The following is a 17,619-nucleotide window of genomic DNA, read 5'->3' as shown; positions in this document are numbered from 1 at the left end:
TATATATATATATATATATATATATATATATATATATATATATATATATATATATATATATATATATATACATACCAGTAGGTAGTTATAGTTAGAACCTAGTTTCCTTGGGAAAAGCATTTTTTGATTTGCTAATAACTTTGGCGTCGTTTGGCGCAAAGTTCTAAAAAAAAGTCTATCCAGGTCAGCACCTATCCTGAACGTTTGGGGGTGATTCGTCAAGCGGGGGCTGAGAATAAAGGGGCATCCCAAAACGCGTTTTCCCCATGGTAATTTTCATAGGAAATTTTGAGACAGGCTACAGCCCGAACTGCTGAACAGAATTACCTCAAATTTGGCAAAAAGGTAGCGCTTGGTTCGGAAAGCGACCTTTTTTTTTTAATGGTGTAAAACCATTCAGTAGTTGCTGAGAAATTAAAAAAAAAGAGTAAAAAAAATCAATTTCTTTATTATTATCTCGTCGCATTTTATGCTGGGCGGCATGGTGGTTCATCGACCCCTTGACCCCTCTGGAGATTTCCTAAAAGCACTCAATGAAATTGTTGTTCCTCTAGCTTTGCAATTCCCTAAGTTTCTACTCCTTGGGGATTTTAACATCCACATTGATTGTGCAGAGGGAAGGGATACCAGGGAGTTATATGACTCCGTGAACATTGCCCAACTTACTCAATGGGTCAATTGCCCTATGCACCAGGGAGGGCATACGTTAGATTTAATCTGCTGTAATCTTCCCTGCATGCATAACCGTACCCCTCCAAGTAGCATGGTCCAATCATTTTTTGATCAAGTTTTCATGGACCATTCAGGCGCCTCACGCTCCTAGCAAACAGGTCCAGGGGAAACCCACACACAAAATTGAGCCCTCAACCTTATGCTCAACCCAGATAAATTCCCGTCCTCGTGATTCCACCAGCTTGAGAGCTGGGTTTCTCAGACAGTGGAACAGCTAGCTCCATCCAGTTCTGCAAAGCGGGTTAGAGTCTCTCCATCCAAACCCTGGTTTTCAAAGGACCTTAAAGAGCAAAAAAGATATTGCAAAAAACTAGAAAGGAATTGGAGAGTGGCCTACTGTCCTCTTGCTAAAATAGCACTTAGAAAGTTCCAGAAAGGTTATTACGCTTCCATAGACCTAGCAAAAAGTCAGCATTACTCAGAGCGCATAGCCCAGTCTCGCAATAACCCCAAGGAAATGTTTTCCATTGTGCAAAGGTTTGTGACACCTAGGGCAGAGGAGATATCTCTACCTTCATCCGCCATCTGGTGTGAGAAACTTTCAAGTATCTTCATTGATAAAATCCAGTTGATACAAGCCAGTTTTGATTACTCCAACTCGGTTCAGGAACTGCCTATTCCACTGAATACGGCCAGCCATAGCCATGATGTTTCTAATGCATCCTTCTCCCTGTCTGAATTTTTTTACCTTACTCACCAAGACTTACTGACTATTTTGAAAATCACTGAAATCTGGCTCGCCACTGGACCCTTGTCCGGCCACTTGTTGGCCGCTGTCGCAGAAGCTGTTAATCCAGAAGTTAATTCACTCATTAATTTGTCCTTCCAACTGCCACTGTTCCGCCCGAAAGGAAGCAGGCCAAACTTCTTCCTCTGCTAAAAAAAAACCTCTCTGGAACTGGCCAACCCTGCCAACTATCGCCCCATTTCCCTCTTTCCAGCAGAAGCCAAGGTATGTGAAAAGGTGGTCTTTAAGCAGCTGGCCAACTTTGTAGAGACTTCAGGATTGTTACATCCTGCTCAGTCAGGGTTTAGAGCCACGTATAGCATGGAGGCGGCGCTTGTGGAAGTATCAGAAGCCATTAGAGAATGCAAGGATGGGGGCTGGAGAGCGGCCCTGATTTTATTGGACTTATCTGCCGCCTTCGATATGGTGCCACACTCACTGTTACTAAAGCGTCTCACAAACATTGGTGTTATAGGCCCAGCGTGAGAATGGATATAATAATTTTTGGCAGACAGATCACAGCAAGTGTGGCTATTTCCCTTTTCATCAACCCCACAAAAGGTGATCACGGGAATGCCTCAGGGTTCTATCCTGAGCCCCCTCCTTTTTAATGTTTATGTCACCCCTCTGGTTTATCTGGCTGAGGAGCTGGGAGCAAAAATCATCACCTATGCAGATGATTCCCAGATCCTCTTTACTAGGAAGGACTCACATATTTCGCCTACAAGAGCAAAAAAAATGTTTAACAGCCATTTTTAAATGGCTTGCAGCCGCTCAGTTAAAGCGGAATGAGGACAAGTCCAAAATCATCTTATTCGGATCTTTTCTCCCACAGTTCAGAGAAACCCTTTGTCGCCAGAATACCCCCTCCCCAGTTCCACAGGACAGGCTGTCAAGAACCTGGGCGTTTGGTTTGAGGGAAATCTCTGGTTCTCTACACAAGTAAAGGAACTGGCCGGCCAATGCTTTGGCACATTGAAGTCTCTTAGGAAGTTTCTTCCCCTATTACCCAGGTATGCTAAGGAGATGGTCACACGTGCTCTGATCCTTAGCGCCTTGACTATGCCAATGCTTTCAATGTTGGCCTTCCAGGATACCAGCTCAAGAAATTCCATGTAATACAGAATGCTGCGGCCAGAGTTCTGATGGGTATCCAGGGCAGGTTTAGCGTAAAACATAATTTGCGGGATCTGCATTGGCTCCCAGTAGTCCAAAGAGTCAAATTTATGATGGCCCACTCAGCCCTTTATGGATTAGGGCCCTCTGTCTGAGGAAGCAGCTTTGTTTCTATACTCCAATCAGGCATCTGCATTCTGCTTTACAGTGCCTAGCTTTGGTTCCTCGCTTTCGGCGGGTAAGAATCGGCGGTAGCTCTCTATCCTTCAAAGCGGCCGAAGCTTAGAATTCTATCCCCCTTGAACTGCGCAGTATTCACGACCCCTGCTTTTCAAGAAAAGACTAAAAAACCTGCTGTTTACTCAATCGATTATCTCCCCCAGTTCCTTACTGTTTTCAATTTTGGCTTTTCGCGCTGGGACACTCATGAGTAGCCAGGCGCGTTATAAATCATTATAACATAACATATCAATTTCCCATAGGAAACTTTAGGCAAGGCTACAGCTGAAATTGCAGAACGGAATTAACCCAAATTTGGCAAAAAGGTAGTGCTTGGTTCAGAAAGCGACCTTATTTTAAATGGTGTAAATCTGTTCAGTAGTTGCTGAGAAATTAAAAAACTAAAAGTTTTGATATCTATGCCAGTAAAACAAAGGTGAAAAAAACAAAAAGGGGGCAGGGCAGAAACCCACTGACCCCCTAGGCATGCTCAGGGGGTCCCACAAGGACTCCCAGGGCCAAAAAAAGCATTTTTAAAAGAAGCTATTCGGCGAAATTCACGCTGGGGTCATGAATCCCGATGAATTTTTTTTTAAAAATGAAGCGCGGGCTCCCGTGCTTCATTTAATTGAGGCCCCCGGGTGGGCCAAGTCCCGGGGGCATTGCCAACAAATATATGCAGGGCCTCCCAGGGGCTATGTTTAAAATATACGAGAGGGCACGCAGCTCTCCCGCAGCCCCAGGAACCACCCCCCCAGGGCATGCCTAAAATTATGTGTGGTAGGGCACTCGGCTCTCCCACAGCCCCGGAGACCGCCACCCCGGGGCTTTCTTTAAATAATGTGCGGGAGGGCACTCAGCCCATATGCAGCCCTAGGGACCACCACTCCAGGGGCTTGCTTTAAATAATGTGCGGGAGGGCACTCAGCCCTCCCGCAGCCCCAGGCCCCACCAAGCCCCGGGGACCACCACCCCTGGGGCTTTTCTTAATTATTTGCACACCACACGGTCCCCCACTGCCCTGGGGACCGCCACCCCAGGGTTTAAAATAAATAAATAAATAAACCTGTGTGGGGGGGCTCGAGCCCCCCCACTTAGCCCGGGGACCGCCACCTCCCCGGGGCACTAATACTGTAAATGCGGGGGTCCGTTACGGACACCTGAGCCCCGGGGACCACCACCTCCCGGGGGCTTCAATTACCTAGGGACGGGGCCCGCACAGCCCCCCTCCTGGAGCACTCCATGGCTCCTGCAGTGTCCCGGGGTGCCCACCCCTGGGACACTGCTGTTTGACAGGGTGGGAGCTGTGCGGCTCCCGCCCTGTGTAGTAACTGGTAGTGGTGTGTCAATGATTTAGAAAATGGTAGTCTGTATTTTACAGTGGGTGCATCAAAGGTTAGACAGGAGTGTGATGAGGTGCATTAGATTTTCACGTGGATGATGTCATCAGTGATGTCATTTGAGATGTCATCAGTGATGTCATCAGTGATGTCACTGACCATGTCGTGAATGATGTAATATGTGACGTCATGAGCAGTGCATTGCGGGTGCGCGAGTTATAGTTAGCTGAACTAACTATAACGGTGGAATTTCTATGGTTTTGTAAGAGTGAAATGTCCAGTGAACTATAACGTTCCTGAAACCTATGTTTTTTTTCAGTGAACATATATATGTGTGTGATCAAGAGCACTTTGATGCTTGAAACGCGTCATCCTTGAAAGGTTGAAAGAATAAAAACATTGCCTTGCCTGAAGCCGTGGGGTCCGTCTCTTCATTTTGCCGCGAAGGAGGTTTTGAAGATTTCCGCTGTATATATATATATATATATATATATATATATATATATATATATATATATATATTCAATCAGAACAGGTAGCCTTAAGCGAAGCACTGCCACACGAAGTTTTTCAATAAGCATGTTTATTTGAATCCATTTCACTTGCTCGATCCCCAGCAGATTTCAGAGTCTCCTTCGAACATAAAAGCCTGACGCGTTTCAGGGATGACCCTTTCCTCAGAGGCAATGTTCGTGAAGGTCAATCAAACAGTTCCCGGTAGTGTCTACTCAAATAGCTCTCACCTGCCTCTATGGGCGTGTCTCAGGCGCACTGCATCCTGGGCTTTGTAGTGCACTACCCTTTAACCCACAGTGGGGATGCTTCTTCAACCTTGCAATTGGAACCAATATTCTCCCAGTGGAGCGAGGAGAGCACTGGAACCTGCCAGAGAAGCAAGTCCCACCTTGAATGAGGGTCCATGCAGGCTTTTGGTTAGAGCTTGCAGTGTTGGAACGAAGGCAGGCGCAGCGCCAACACAGGTGGTGCTGCCTTGGACACGTTTTCCCTGCTACAAGTGCGCTTCCTGAGAGGTTCCAGTGCTCTCCTCGCTCCAGTGGGAGAATATTGGTTCCAATTGCAAGGTTGAAGAAGCAGCCCCACTGTGGGTTAAAGGGTAGTGCACTACAAAGCCCAGGATGCAGTGCGCCTGAGACACGCCCATAGAGGCAGGTGAGAGCTATTTGAGTAGACACTACCAGGAACTGTTTGATTGACCTTCACGAACATTGCCTCTGAGGAAAGGGTCATCCCTGAAACGCGTCAGGCTTTTATGTTCGAAGGAGACTCTGAAATCTGCTGGGGATCGAGCAAGTGAAATGGATTCAAATAAACGTGCTTATTGAAAAACTTCGTGTGGCAGTGCTTTGCTTAAGGCTACCTGTTCTGATTGAATAATTTTCGGCTGTTGCCCAGTCGAGAAGCAAGTCCCACCTTGAATGAGGGTCCATGCAGGCTTTTGGTTAGAGCTTGCAGTGTTGGAACGAAGGCAGGCGCAGCGCCAACACAGGTGGTGCTGCCTTGGACACGTTTTCGCTGCTACAAGTGCACTTCCTGACAGGTTCCAGTGCTCTCCTCGCTCCACTGGGAGAATATTGGTTCCATCTGCTGGAGATCGAGCAAGTGAAATGGATTCAAATAAACGTGCTTATTGAAAAACTTTGTGTGGCAGTGCTTCGCTTAAGGCTACCTGTTCTGATTGAATATATATATATATATATATATATATATATATATATATATAACTGCCCACTGACCCACCGAGAGACTTATGCACTCACTCACAGACCCACTCAGACACTCATGCATCCACTCACTAACCCGCTCTGCTTATGTAGTCAACCACAGACCCATTGTGACACTGATGCACTGAGGCAGTCATGCAGTTTGTAACAGAAGCATTGATAGATTGATGCACAGTCTCACAGATTCACTCAAATACTTATACACTGAATGAGAGACTTACCGATACAGTGATGCATGCAGTTATAGATTACACTGAAAAAGTTATGCACTGTGTTAAAGATATTAAGGGAGTTGTACACGCTGTTATACAGTCCTTTAAATAGTAATGTGTTTAGTCCGTTGGTTATATCCATTATGCAGTTATAAGTTTTAAATGTGATGGTGGCTATTGAATGTCTGCATTTGTTTTGTCATTTTGCAACATATTCGTGGTGCCTGAAGCTACCAATATGATGCTGATGCCCGACATCACTGCGAAAACAGAAAATCGTTTATACAAATTCCCTACAAAAATATGAATTTAACCAGTGCAGTAATAAACCGCTAGTGTCTAAAATATTGTAAAATGTGTGCATATCTGTGATTTGTACCTCCTTAAAAAGCACGATTGACACAGTTACTGGAGTCATCATGACCCTTGGCATAAGCGAGAAAACGAGAAGGAGGGTTCAAACACAGTTTCTTAAAAAACTTACTAGAAAAATATGTGTCCAAATATGTTTTTAAAGCAATGATGTAGTTAGTACAGTGTGTATCGTAATTTTTAGAATTAATTTTTTAAGTTAACATTTTTTAATGTGGTGGTGGTTGTTGAATGTCTTCATTTGTTGTGCGATTTTGCGACGTAATCGCAATGTCGTTGCGGATTTCAAAATTTCCAAAAATAAATAATTTTACAAGAAAATGAACAACATTTTGGGGGCTTGGGTGGCTCTAACGAGAGCCTTTGTGTTGAGAGTGTGTATATGACAGCTACACATACGACCGGATGCAGAGTTTTAGGTTACTTAGAAACACCCTGTTGCCTTCGTCTGTAAAGTGCACTCCATCATTTCTATAAATTCAATGCATGTCAAAACACATGTTGCTGTTGTAAGTAGAGGCCATGTTATGGTCTCTGAGGAAATCAGAAACAGTTTTATTAATACGTTTCTTGACTTTGGCAATCTGGGGACAGAATGGATTTGTCCACTTCCATTTCTGTCTTTGGCCTATATTAGAGTACACCATGACAGTGTAAGAGAAAAGCCACATCAGTTCTGCAAAGGAATCTTTCATTAGGCTTTCCAGCCCTATCCCAGTCAATGTGCCAAGGTAATTTCCACCACAGTGCACAATCATGAGGTGAGGAGCTCCGTAATCTTAAGGCAGAAACTGATGAAACTTTAACTCTCTCTGGTCAAACCAAGCAATCTTACCAGTTGGCATACCCAAGTCCCTATCAATACTTCTAATTTTTGCAGCTTCTTTATCCCAATATAGACGCTTGTTGCCCACAATCAACACTCTAAGCATTTTGAAGTGAAGGAGCAATAGCAGTCAGGAGAAGGCTGGAGATGAATGAGGTAATTTTCCAAATGAAAAGCACGTAAAATGGAGGTGTTTAAAAAAAAGAGACACTGCATTGAATGCTGACAGCATGAAAGTGAATACAATTAGGTAGTGAGTTGGATACATTAGCAAGAAGACCTATTATTGGCTATTGTTTAAAAAAAAAGAAATGTAATACAGACATGGATATGCTTTTGAATCTGTGGAGAAAACCACACCTGCTGTATCACTTTTTGAAGTAGCATATTCCTTCTAGAATGTGCTGTGAACGTATGACCTACTGGTTCCACTGGGTTGCTAGGTACACTGAGCTAAGAGTGTATTGAGGGGAAAGGGTGCTAAAGAGAAAGAACATTTTAAAAAATGTTGAGGAGTTATGACACCATTTACGTGCTGGAAAACTTTAATTTCCAAGTCAGGACTATGTAATAAACTGCTGTGCAGCACTTAAATTTAAAAAAACTGAAGCTTAATAACGTTCCGACTCCTGAATTTTTTTGCGACTACCCACAATGATCGCGAAAATATTGCGAACATGTGGAGAAGGAACCTCGTTTTGAAACAGAGGGAAAGGAATAACAGATGCTAACTAGTCACAAGTGGAGATACAGTAGTCAAAAATGTAAGATTTGATTTCATTTGCTTTCTTTCTGATGATCATAGATTGGAAAGTTGAAGAGTTTGCCATTTTATAGTTGCTTTCTATGAGAGTGATGTACCATTCTTCTGCTTAGTTTTTCCAAATTTTAACAGTCTCAAAACTATCGAGAAAGAGCTACGAACTCAATTCACTGGTATGTATATAACTTTTTAACTAGTAAAAGAATTACATTGGAAATTAAAATGTATATTGGAATTTGATTAAAAAGAGTACACAGTGATGTGAAAAATAATATATCAGATGAACTGTATCTGGCAGAGGGTATGTGTTTGAGATGTTAGTACTGTTGAAAGGTACCGTGAGCAATACCTTTACAAATTACAATTCTTTAAATGTCTAAGCATCATGTGCAGACAGATCTATGTTATTTGCATTCTGGGAACTGTAGTACTTTTAGTCACGTTATTAAATAGTAGTGTAGTCATGAATAAAACATAAGAAAATGTGCTGTGCCTGTATTTGAATGTTATAAAGTAGTAATACTTGTTAGGTATGTATTAGGAAGTGTTTGTCAATGTGTTTTTTAACTTATATGACCGTTTTGCATGTGTTTAGATGGTGAGATATGTTGTTTCTGGTTGCAGACAGTTATATGTACGATAAGTTTACTTAAAGATGTAGAGAACTATATATTTTTGGAAAGATGGCCTGAAGGTGTATTTCTATTATGAAATCACATATTTGTTTACTTGGTGATCTATGTTCTTTAGGCTGTTGAAAATGTATTGTATATTTATTTTATTTATTTATTATTTATTTATGTGCTTCTATAGCGCCTGAATAGATCCCCGAAGGGATATCTCTGCGCTTAAGATGGAACGAGCGTGCTTAAACCCCGGGCCAATCATAAACATAAAGGTAAGACACAAGCTGAATTAAATGGTGGTGAAGAGATGGGTTTTGAGGTTTTTGCGAAATGATAGATGGTTAGTGATGAGTTTGAGTTGGAGGGGCAGGGAATTCCAAAGGGTGGGACCTGTGTATGCCAGAGCACGGCCTCCCTGACGGGATTTTTTTATTTTAGGGACCTGTAGAAAGTACAAATTACTCGATCGAAGTGATCGGGCTGGGACGTAAGGTGAAAAAGCTTTTGTCAAGTATTTAGGACCCTTTCCTATCAGAGACCTATGAATGGTACACAGAATTTTAAACCTTGTGCGTTGCCGCACTGGTAGCCAGTGAAGTTTAGCTAGTAGAGGGCGGGAGGGAGTTCTGGATGGAAGGCTGAGAACAAGCCTCGCCGCCGTATTTTGGACTACTTGTAGTTTTTTTTAATTGGCCTTCATTGGTTGACAAAAGAAGGCCATTACAGTAGTCCAATCTACTGATCACCAGTGCCTGCACAAGGGTTTTCCTGTGACCATCCGGTATAAGAGGAAACACCCTTTTCAGAAGTCCAATGGCTCTAAAGCAGGTGCCAGCAACTTGGTCGACATGATGTTTAAAAGTCAGGGCTTGATCGAATAACACCCCCAAGTTTTTGACAGTCTGCTTTGGGACCGGAACAGGACCCAATTCTGTGGGCCACCAATCCCCAGACCAAAGTGTTGCTGCCTCCCCAAACAGTAACACCTCTGTTTTGCCCACATTGCATTGCAGGCAATTCTCAGCCATCCAGCATGACACAGCCCTCATGCCCTCCGCGAAGGATTTTTGCAGGGCAGGTGAGAAAATTTTGAATGGGAACATCAGCTGGGTGTCATCAGCGTAGGATATCGGGGTAAACCCATATGGCCTCACTAAGTCGGCCAGGGGGGCCACATACACATTAAATAATGTGGGGCTAAGACATGAGCCCTGTGGCACACCCCTGGTGAGCTCCCTGGAGATGGATTTGTGGGAGCCTATATGGTGAGGGTGTTGCATTTCTTTAAACATTCTCTGTTTATAATTGAGGAGGTTATAGTGCAGAATGTCTCTTGAAAGTTCTTGTGTCAGCTTCAATTGGGGTGTAACTTTTCTTTGAAAAATGGTGAACATATGCTTAAAAGACACAAGAAATATTTGAGAAATAATTTAGGAAAAGGTTTTGTGCTTTGAAAAAGTGTGAATTTTTGTTTTTGGTTTTAGAATCTTACTTATGCATGTGCGCACTGAGTAACAGAGTAATGTATGCTACTAGACAGCCATGTAATAAATTATATATCAAGTGTGATATCTAGAATTCACTCACACATGGCTCAGTAGATATATACACTAAAAAAGGTAGTTACACACTGACAGGAGGACTTAAACAATGAGTCATAGATATAGTCACACAACAGCTATGTATCTAACAACTACGGAGGCACTTTCACAGTATGCCATGCACTTAGCCAATCAGTCAGTCACTACTAAGGCATTCATCAAATCACTTATGCACTGTCTACACACTTATTCAATTACCCAGGCAATACAAATGCACTCTTGCAATCACGCAGGCACTAATTATGTAGTCATTGATCTATGCAGGCACTACCCATGCATTCCTCCAATCACCCAGGCACTAACCATTTCCTTATACAATCACCAAGGCTGTACATATGCAGTCATTCAAACACCCAATGTCAACCCATGCACTCACCCAGACACCCACCTACAACCTATGCACTGATCTAAATACTAAGGAACTACCCATGCACTCGTCCAATTACACAGGTAGTACCATTGCAGTGAACCTATCACCCATTTAGTACCTATGCACGTATTCAATTACTGAGGCACTACTGTTGCACTAATACAATCACCCCAGTAGTACACATGCTTTCATGCAATCACTCAAACTTTTAACAATGGACTCATTCAATCACTCAGACACTAGTTATGCGCTCATCCAATCAGCCAGGCACTACTGATGCACTAATTGAACTACCCATGTACTTATCTAAACACCCAGGCACTACCTGTTCACTCAACCAAAAACACATCAGCAGCAGCCATGTACTCATGCAATCACTGAAACACTACTCATGGACTCATCCAATCTGCCAGTTGCTTTGTATGCACCTAAACAATCACGTATGCACTATCCATGCACTCTATGAATCACGTAAATTCTATGAATGCAGTCCTGCAATCATCAAGGCCCTAGAGTTCCACTCATGTAATAATCCAACCACTATCTATGCATGTATTGAATTATTGAGGCATTAATGATGCACTTTTCCAATCATTCAGGCCCTTCTCATGCTCTCATCCAAACACCCCGATAGTAGTCATATACTAATGTAAACACGCAGGCAGTAACTATGCGGATATTGAAGGACCCATCAAGTTCTCACATACTCACGGAATCATCCAGGCACTACCTGTATCTACAGGGAATCACCCAGGCACTACCTATGCACTCATTCAATCATCCAGGGAGTATTCATGTATTCAACCATAAACACATGTATTTATAAGTTTTAGTGAGGAATATGTAGGGGCCCGATTCACATAAGTAATCTGAGAAGACCAAAACTTAAATTTAACTGAGACAACATCCTAACTTTACGACTTTCGGTATTCACAAAATGCATTTAGGTGTAGTAAAGTTAGGAGACCTAACTTTAGTACTCCTAAATGCCCTTTGTGAATACCGAAAGTTGTAAAGTTAGGATTTTGTCCCAGTTAAATACTAAGAACATTAATACTTATCTTTATACGGTGAAGTTTAAAACAAATAATAAGTACTTTACAAGGATTGAATTCTTGCAAGGTTATAAAGCATACTAAGTAGCTTGTTTATCAAAGACAGTGTGGCAAAGCACATTTCACTATTTCGGGATGTAAGCTGCACACCTCCCGACAATGCGAAGTTTAGTTAGGATGGTATAGTATGTGAAAATTCCTGTTTTATATATAGAAGAAATGAATAGAGCACTTTTCCATGGTATTGTGGTAGAGGTAGAAAAGGTTTGTGATGATGTGCAATTTCATTTATTTTGTCCAGAACAGGACTCTATGGAAAATACAGAGTTGATAAGAGGAGGAGTTGCAGAACAGGACACAGGTACTATAGTTGATATCTTTGAAGAAGAGATTACAAAAGTTAACACAATGTGCTCTGAAAAATCAGAGTATGTTTGTATATGCTGTCAACACACTCACTTTAAGATTGAAATAGACTGTTGAGCAGTATGCAAACAGTGAACAAGAAAATAATGATAACTGGCAAAGGTTTGCTGTGCACATATTTGTAGAGGAATGCATTGTCTTGTGCACACAGTAATTTAGCTGTAAGTACTGTTACAATAAATTAAAGAATAATAAAATACCAGCTAGAGCTGTGCATAACAAGTCAATACTGGTTCCTATTCCAGAAACACTTCAAGGTTTTAAATGTTTATGAGTTAATTCTTATCCAAAGCATACATCCATTATAGGCTATAGTCTGTATGGAGCCGAAGACAGGCAAGTTAACACCAACAGAGCTGCAGAAAGGTCTAAAAGGTAGAGTACTGTACTGGATTAGTAGTGCTTTCTCAAGTATTTTAGCGGGATGCTCAAGAACTTTTAACGGTAATGCTAGGACTATTAGAGGAAGGGTATGTGAATATCAATGAATTATTTGGTTTAAGTTATAAATGGAACAATAATTGTGAACATTGTGAATGCACCTGTAGCACTGTAATCTATTTGACATTACCAGATTGTAAAGCTGTGTACTTTGAAAATATAACCAAAAATGCCCATCAAGATATGACCTGTCCAAACCGCAGATTAGAACTTAGGTGTATGTTGTTACTACAAACATATGGGAAATATGTCATAGTTATGCTACAATGATGCAGAGTGGATGGTAGTACATTCAAACCTTTAATTACAAACTTTGTAGCTGGACAAATTTCCATTTTAAAAAGAAATGTCACAACTATAGCAAACATATTTCATGAAGGAGTTAATTTAAACTCTACACACTGCACAATATATTAATGATATCAAACAGGATGGAGAAAGTGCAATGACATAGAGATGTCATTTAAATCAAGACTATGTAAAAAGCTAACAAACTTATATCTGCTATTTCTAGAACCAAAGTTCTTATGATAATTTACGATAACAAAATGTGTTATTGTGTTGATATGTATATGAATTGTGCGTTTCTGAGACATTATTTGGCCTATTAAGGGTATTGTCTCTACAGCATGTTTTTAGAAGGAATGAATGTATAAAACATTACAGGACTACATTCTATTACTACAGATAAAAACTAAATGGAGGTACTATAATACCAGGAGCACTAAGAAGTCACGTCTCCACTTCACCATTGTATCTTGTTTTGGTTGCCTAATGTTCAAAAATAAATCCTAATACATATTTGTTTGTTTACATATTTTCACAGTGCTTGAACTGCTGTAATAAGAGACAATGGTTTTTCACATTGTGGAAAATTAGATCCACAGACTGCTTCCCAGCTGTTATGATGCTGTAATTGTTCATGCAGAAAGTAGCCAAAAAGGTTTGTTCTGGTGACATTTTACTGCATATTTTTCTCTGTGGAATTTTAAATTGCTTCTTGTGATATGTTTTCAAGTGGTACAACATACTTGTTGTAATAACACATGAATTTTTTTTGCTGTGCTCCGAGAATATGTCTTTTCACATATGCTGCAGCTCACCACTTTAAGTGTAAAACTGTGTGAACCAAAAAAATGTATTTGTTTGGTAGTTATGTACTATTCGTGAGTCCCGATGTTGAAAGTTATTTTCTGAAACTGTTGTTTTTTACACATGTGTTTTTAAAATAAAGTTAAACCATTATGTTACTAAACAGCTAGACTCAAACTTTCTGTTAAATATGCTATATATCTGTTTTACACTTTTGTCATTTGTATTTGTGAGTACTGACGTCATTGCAATCTGGACCCGGATGTTGCTGTGAAGGTGTTTTTGATGTAGGTATTTCGACAAATGAATTCAAAGGGGAAAGTTAAGTTAGTATCTTACTAAAGAGCTATACTAAAATTTTATGTAAAACATGTCAACATATGTGTTTTACACTTTCTCAAAAACACGTAGTATTCACAGTGTGTCCTTGGCAATTGCAATAATAGAATCACACAGTCTCTACCTATGCACCCATACAATCACCTAGGCACTACTCATGCACTATTGTAATTACCCAGACATTACACACTCACTCACAGACCCATACAGCCACTCACACACCCAGTCACCGAGCTATACAGCCATTCACAAACTCACTTTCAAAGTTTACAGTTAGGAAATAAAGTCAAAAATGCCTTTGAAATTCACTGAAAAAAACAAAGGTTACAGGGGCGGTGAGTTAGAAATATGCATTTAAAAAACCTTTGAAATTCAGTGGAAAAAAACAAATGTTAAAGGGACGTTATAGGTAGGAAGTAGAATTTAATTTATTTTTAGAAATTCACTAAAAAAACAAAGGTTACAGGGACTTTATAGTTAAGAAATTAAAAAAAAACATAGACATTCACCGAAAAATCAAAGGTTTCAGGGATGTTATAGTTAGGTGGACATTTCACTCGTACAAAACCAGAGAAATTCAGCGAATTATAGTTAGCTGAGCTGCCTATAACACGCGTCCCCGCAATGCACTGCTTATGACTTCACATATAACATCACTCATGGCATGGGCAGTGACATCACTCATGACATCTTAAATGACATCACTGATGACATAATCCACAGATTCTCTGACGCACTCATTCATATCCTAATATAACCAATAATACACCCACTCCAACTTCCACACTTTACCATTTTCAAAACCATTGACATGCCCATATTAGAACATGCACACCCACTCAATGATTCATAGGTATTCACACATATCCACTAACTCACTCACTCACTCAATATATATCTTATATATATATATATATATATATATATATATATATATATATATATATATATATATATATGTATATATATATATATTAGCTACTGGCGATAGTTAGGACCTAGCTATCATAGGAAATCCGCAACATTCTATTGGGAATAACTTTGGCGCCGGTTGAGGAATGTGCGTGTAATTTTCCAAAATTAAGGCCAGCTCCACTGCGCTCCTTCCCTGAAAGTTTCGGGGGGATACATGAAGTGGGGGCTGAGAAAAAAGGGGGGTCCCAAAACATGTTTTCCCCAGGTTAATTTCCATAGGACGTTCTGACAAGGCTACAGCCCGAAACGCTGAACGGAATTACACCAAACTTGGCAAAATTGTAGGGACTGGTATGCAGAAGTACCTTTTCTATATTTGGTGAAAATCCCTCCAGTAGTTCCTGAGAAAACCAAAAGAGAAAAAATATATATATCTATAGCAGCTTACTGTAAGCTTACCTTTCCGAGCACGAGCTGCATGCTGATTGGCTGTCACCTGTCTGTCAACACTCCAAACCAGAACTGTTGGCAGCCATCTTGGGACCAATATACATGATAGCACCTCATTAAAAAGCATTGCAGTTAATAGAAGGTTTTAAGACTTTAGTTACATTATAAATCATTTGTTGATAGTACCATACTAATTTTAAGAATTGTGGTGTGTTCTAAGGTGATTTTACCATGTGAAAAAGCCTTCTGCTGGGATATCATGAATCATGTTTGAAAGAAAACTATTATCTCATGCTTTTCCCACAGTGGTTGTGAAGGGGATCTATAAGCTAAGCTGAAAGCATATTTTCTGTAAATTCACATTATCTTTCTCAGTCATGTGAGAATGAAGTCTGACATTCTCAGTAAAACATGTACATCCAACAAGGACAGAGACTGTCAGTTGATTCCTTTGGGTTCTACTGCAGCTTCCCAGAGTGTTCTAAAGAACAACTAGAGCGCTAACAGTCCTACTTATTACAAAGGTATGGCGCACCTGAAGCCATCTTGATTGGAATAAAGTGGTAACTCTTAAAACATTTAATTTAAAAAGGAACAAAATGAAGGGGTATATTTTGCCATAGAAAGTTTGATTAGTGCTGCAGAAAGAAAAATTAGGGCACATTTTGAGTGACTTCTCAAATCCTCTTCCATTTCATTAACAAATTCTGACATGCAGTCTCCCAAGATGGCCACCAGAGACAAAAGAGCCCAAATGGAGCCCAAATATCACCCAGATGTAGCCCAAGTATAGCCCAATGACAGAATGTCCCAGAGTGTTCTAAAGAACAACTAGAGCGCTAACAGTCTTACTTATGAGAAAAGTATGGCACACCAGTAGTCATCTTGATTAGAATGAGGTGGTAAGTCTGAAAACATTAAATTTAAAAAGGAACAAAATGAGGGGGTTCATTTTGCCATAGAAAGTATGATTAGTGCTGCAGAAAGAAAAATTAGGGCACATTTTGAGTGACTTCTCAAATACTTTTCTATTTCATTAAAAAATTCTGACATGCAGTCTCCCAAGATGGCCACCAGAGACAAAAGAGCCCAAATGTAGCCCAATTATCACCCAGATGTAGCCCAAGTATAGCCCAATGACAGAATGTCCCAGAGTGTTCTAAAGAACAACTAGAGCGCTAACAGTCTTACTTATGACAAAAGTATGGCACACCAGAAGCCATCTTGATTGGAATGAAGTGGTAAGTCTGAAAACATTTAATTTAAAAAGGAACAAAATGAGGGGGTTCATTTTGCCATAGAAAGTATGATTAGTGCTTCAGAAAGAAAAATTAGGGCACATTTTGAGTGACTACTCAAATCCTCCTCTATTTCATTAAAATAATTCTGACATGCAGACTGAAACATGCACTTTGAATACCAGCAGCAGACTTCCCTGGTGAGCAGTAGCTTTACTACAGTGATCTAATGAGCAACTAGAGTGCTAACATTCAGAATTTATGGCAAATGTGGGACACATCTGAATGCCTTCTTGATGGAACCAAAGTAAACAAGCATTGAAAATGCAATAGATCTCGCCCTCGTTTAAGTTAAAGCCATTCTGTTTGTAATGAGGTGGCTTTTTAGCTTTGCTTTTATTAGTGTTTTTCAAACTTTCATGTAAATAACATGCATATGTATACATATATGTATATGTATGCATGCATTTATATTTGTATTTATATAGATATGCAGATTATATATCTTTATATATGTATGTATATATATATATACACATACATATATATAAATGCATATGCATATATATGCATATATATGTGTATATGTGTGCGTGTAGAGAGAGGTAGAGAGGTAGAGGTAGAGAGGTAGAGGTAGAGGTAGAGAGGTAGAGACTAGTAGAGAGAGGTAGAGAGATAGATTAGAGAGCGAGTAATAGAGAGTAGAGAGTGAGTAATAGAGAGTAGTAGAGAGCAGTAGAGAGAGTAGCAGAGAGTGAGTAGTAGACAGTAGTAGAGTGAGTAGTAGAGAGTAGTAGAGAGTGAGTAGTAGAGAGTGAGGAGTAAAGAGTAGTAGAGAGTAAGTAGTAGAGTGAGTAGTAGAGAGCAGTAGAGAGTGAGTAGTAGAGAGTAGTAAAGAGTGAGTAGTAGAGAGTAGTAGTGAGTGAGTAGTAGAGAGTGAGTAGTAGAGAGTAGTAGAGAGTGAGTAGTAGAGAGTGAGTAGCAGAGAGAGAGAATAGTAGAGAGTGAGTAGTAGAG

This window comes from Lissotriton helveticus, chromosome 2_2 (genome assembly GCF_964261635.1).
Source record: "Lissotriton helveticus chromosome 2_2, aLisHel1.1, whole genome shotgun sequence".
Classification (NCBI taxonomy): Eukaryota; Metazoa; Chordata; class Amphibia; order Caudata; family Salamandridae; genus Lissotriton; species Lissotriton helveticus.
Note: the sequence above shows the minus strand (reverse complement) of the source record.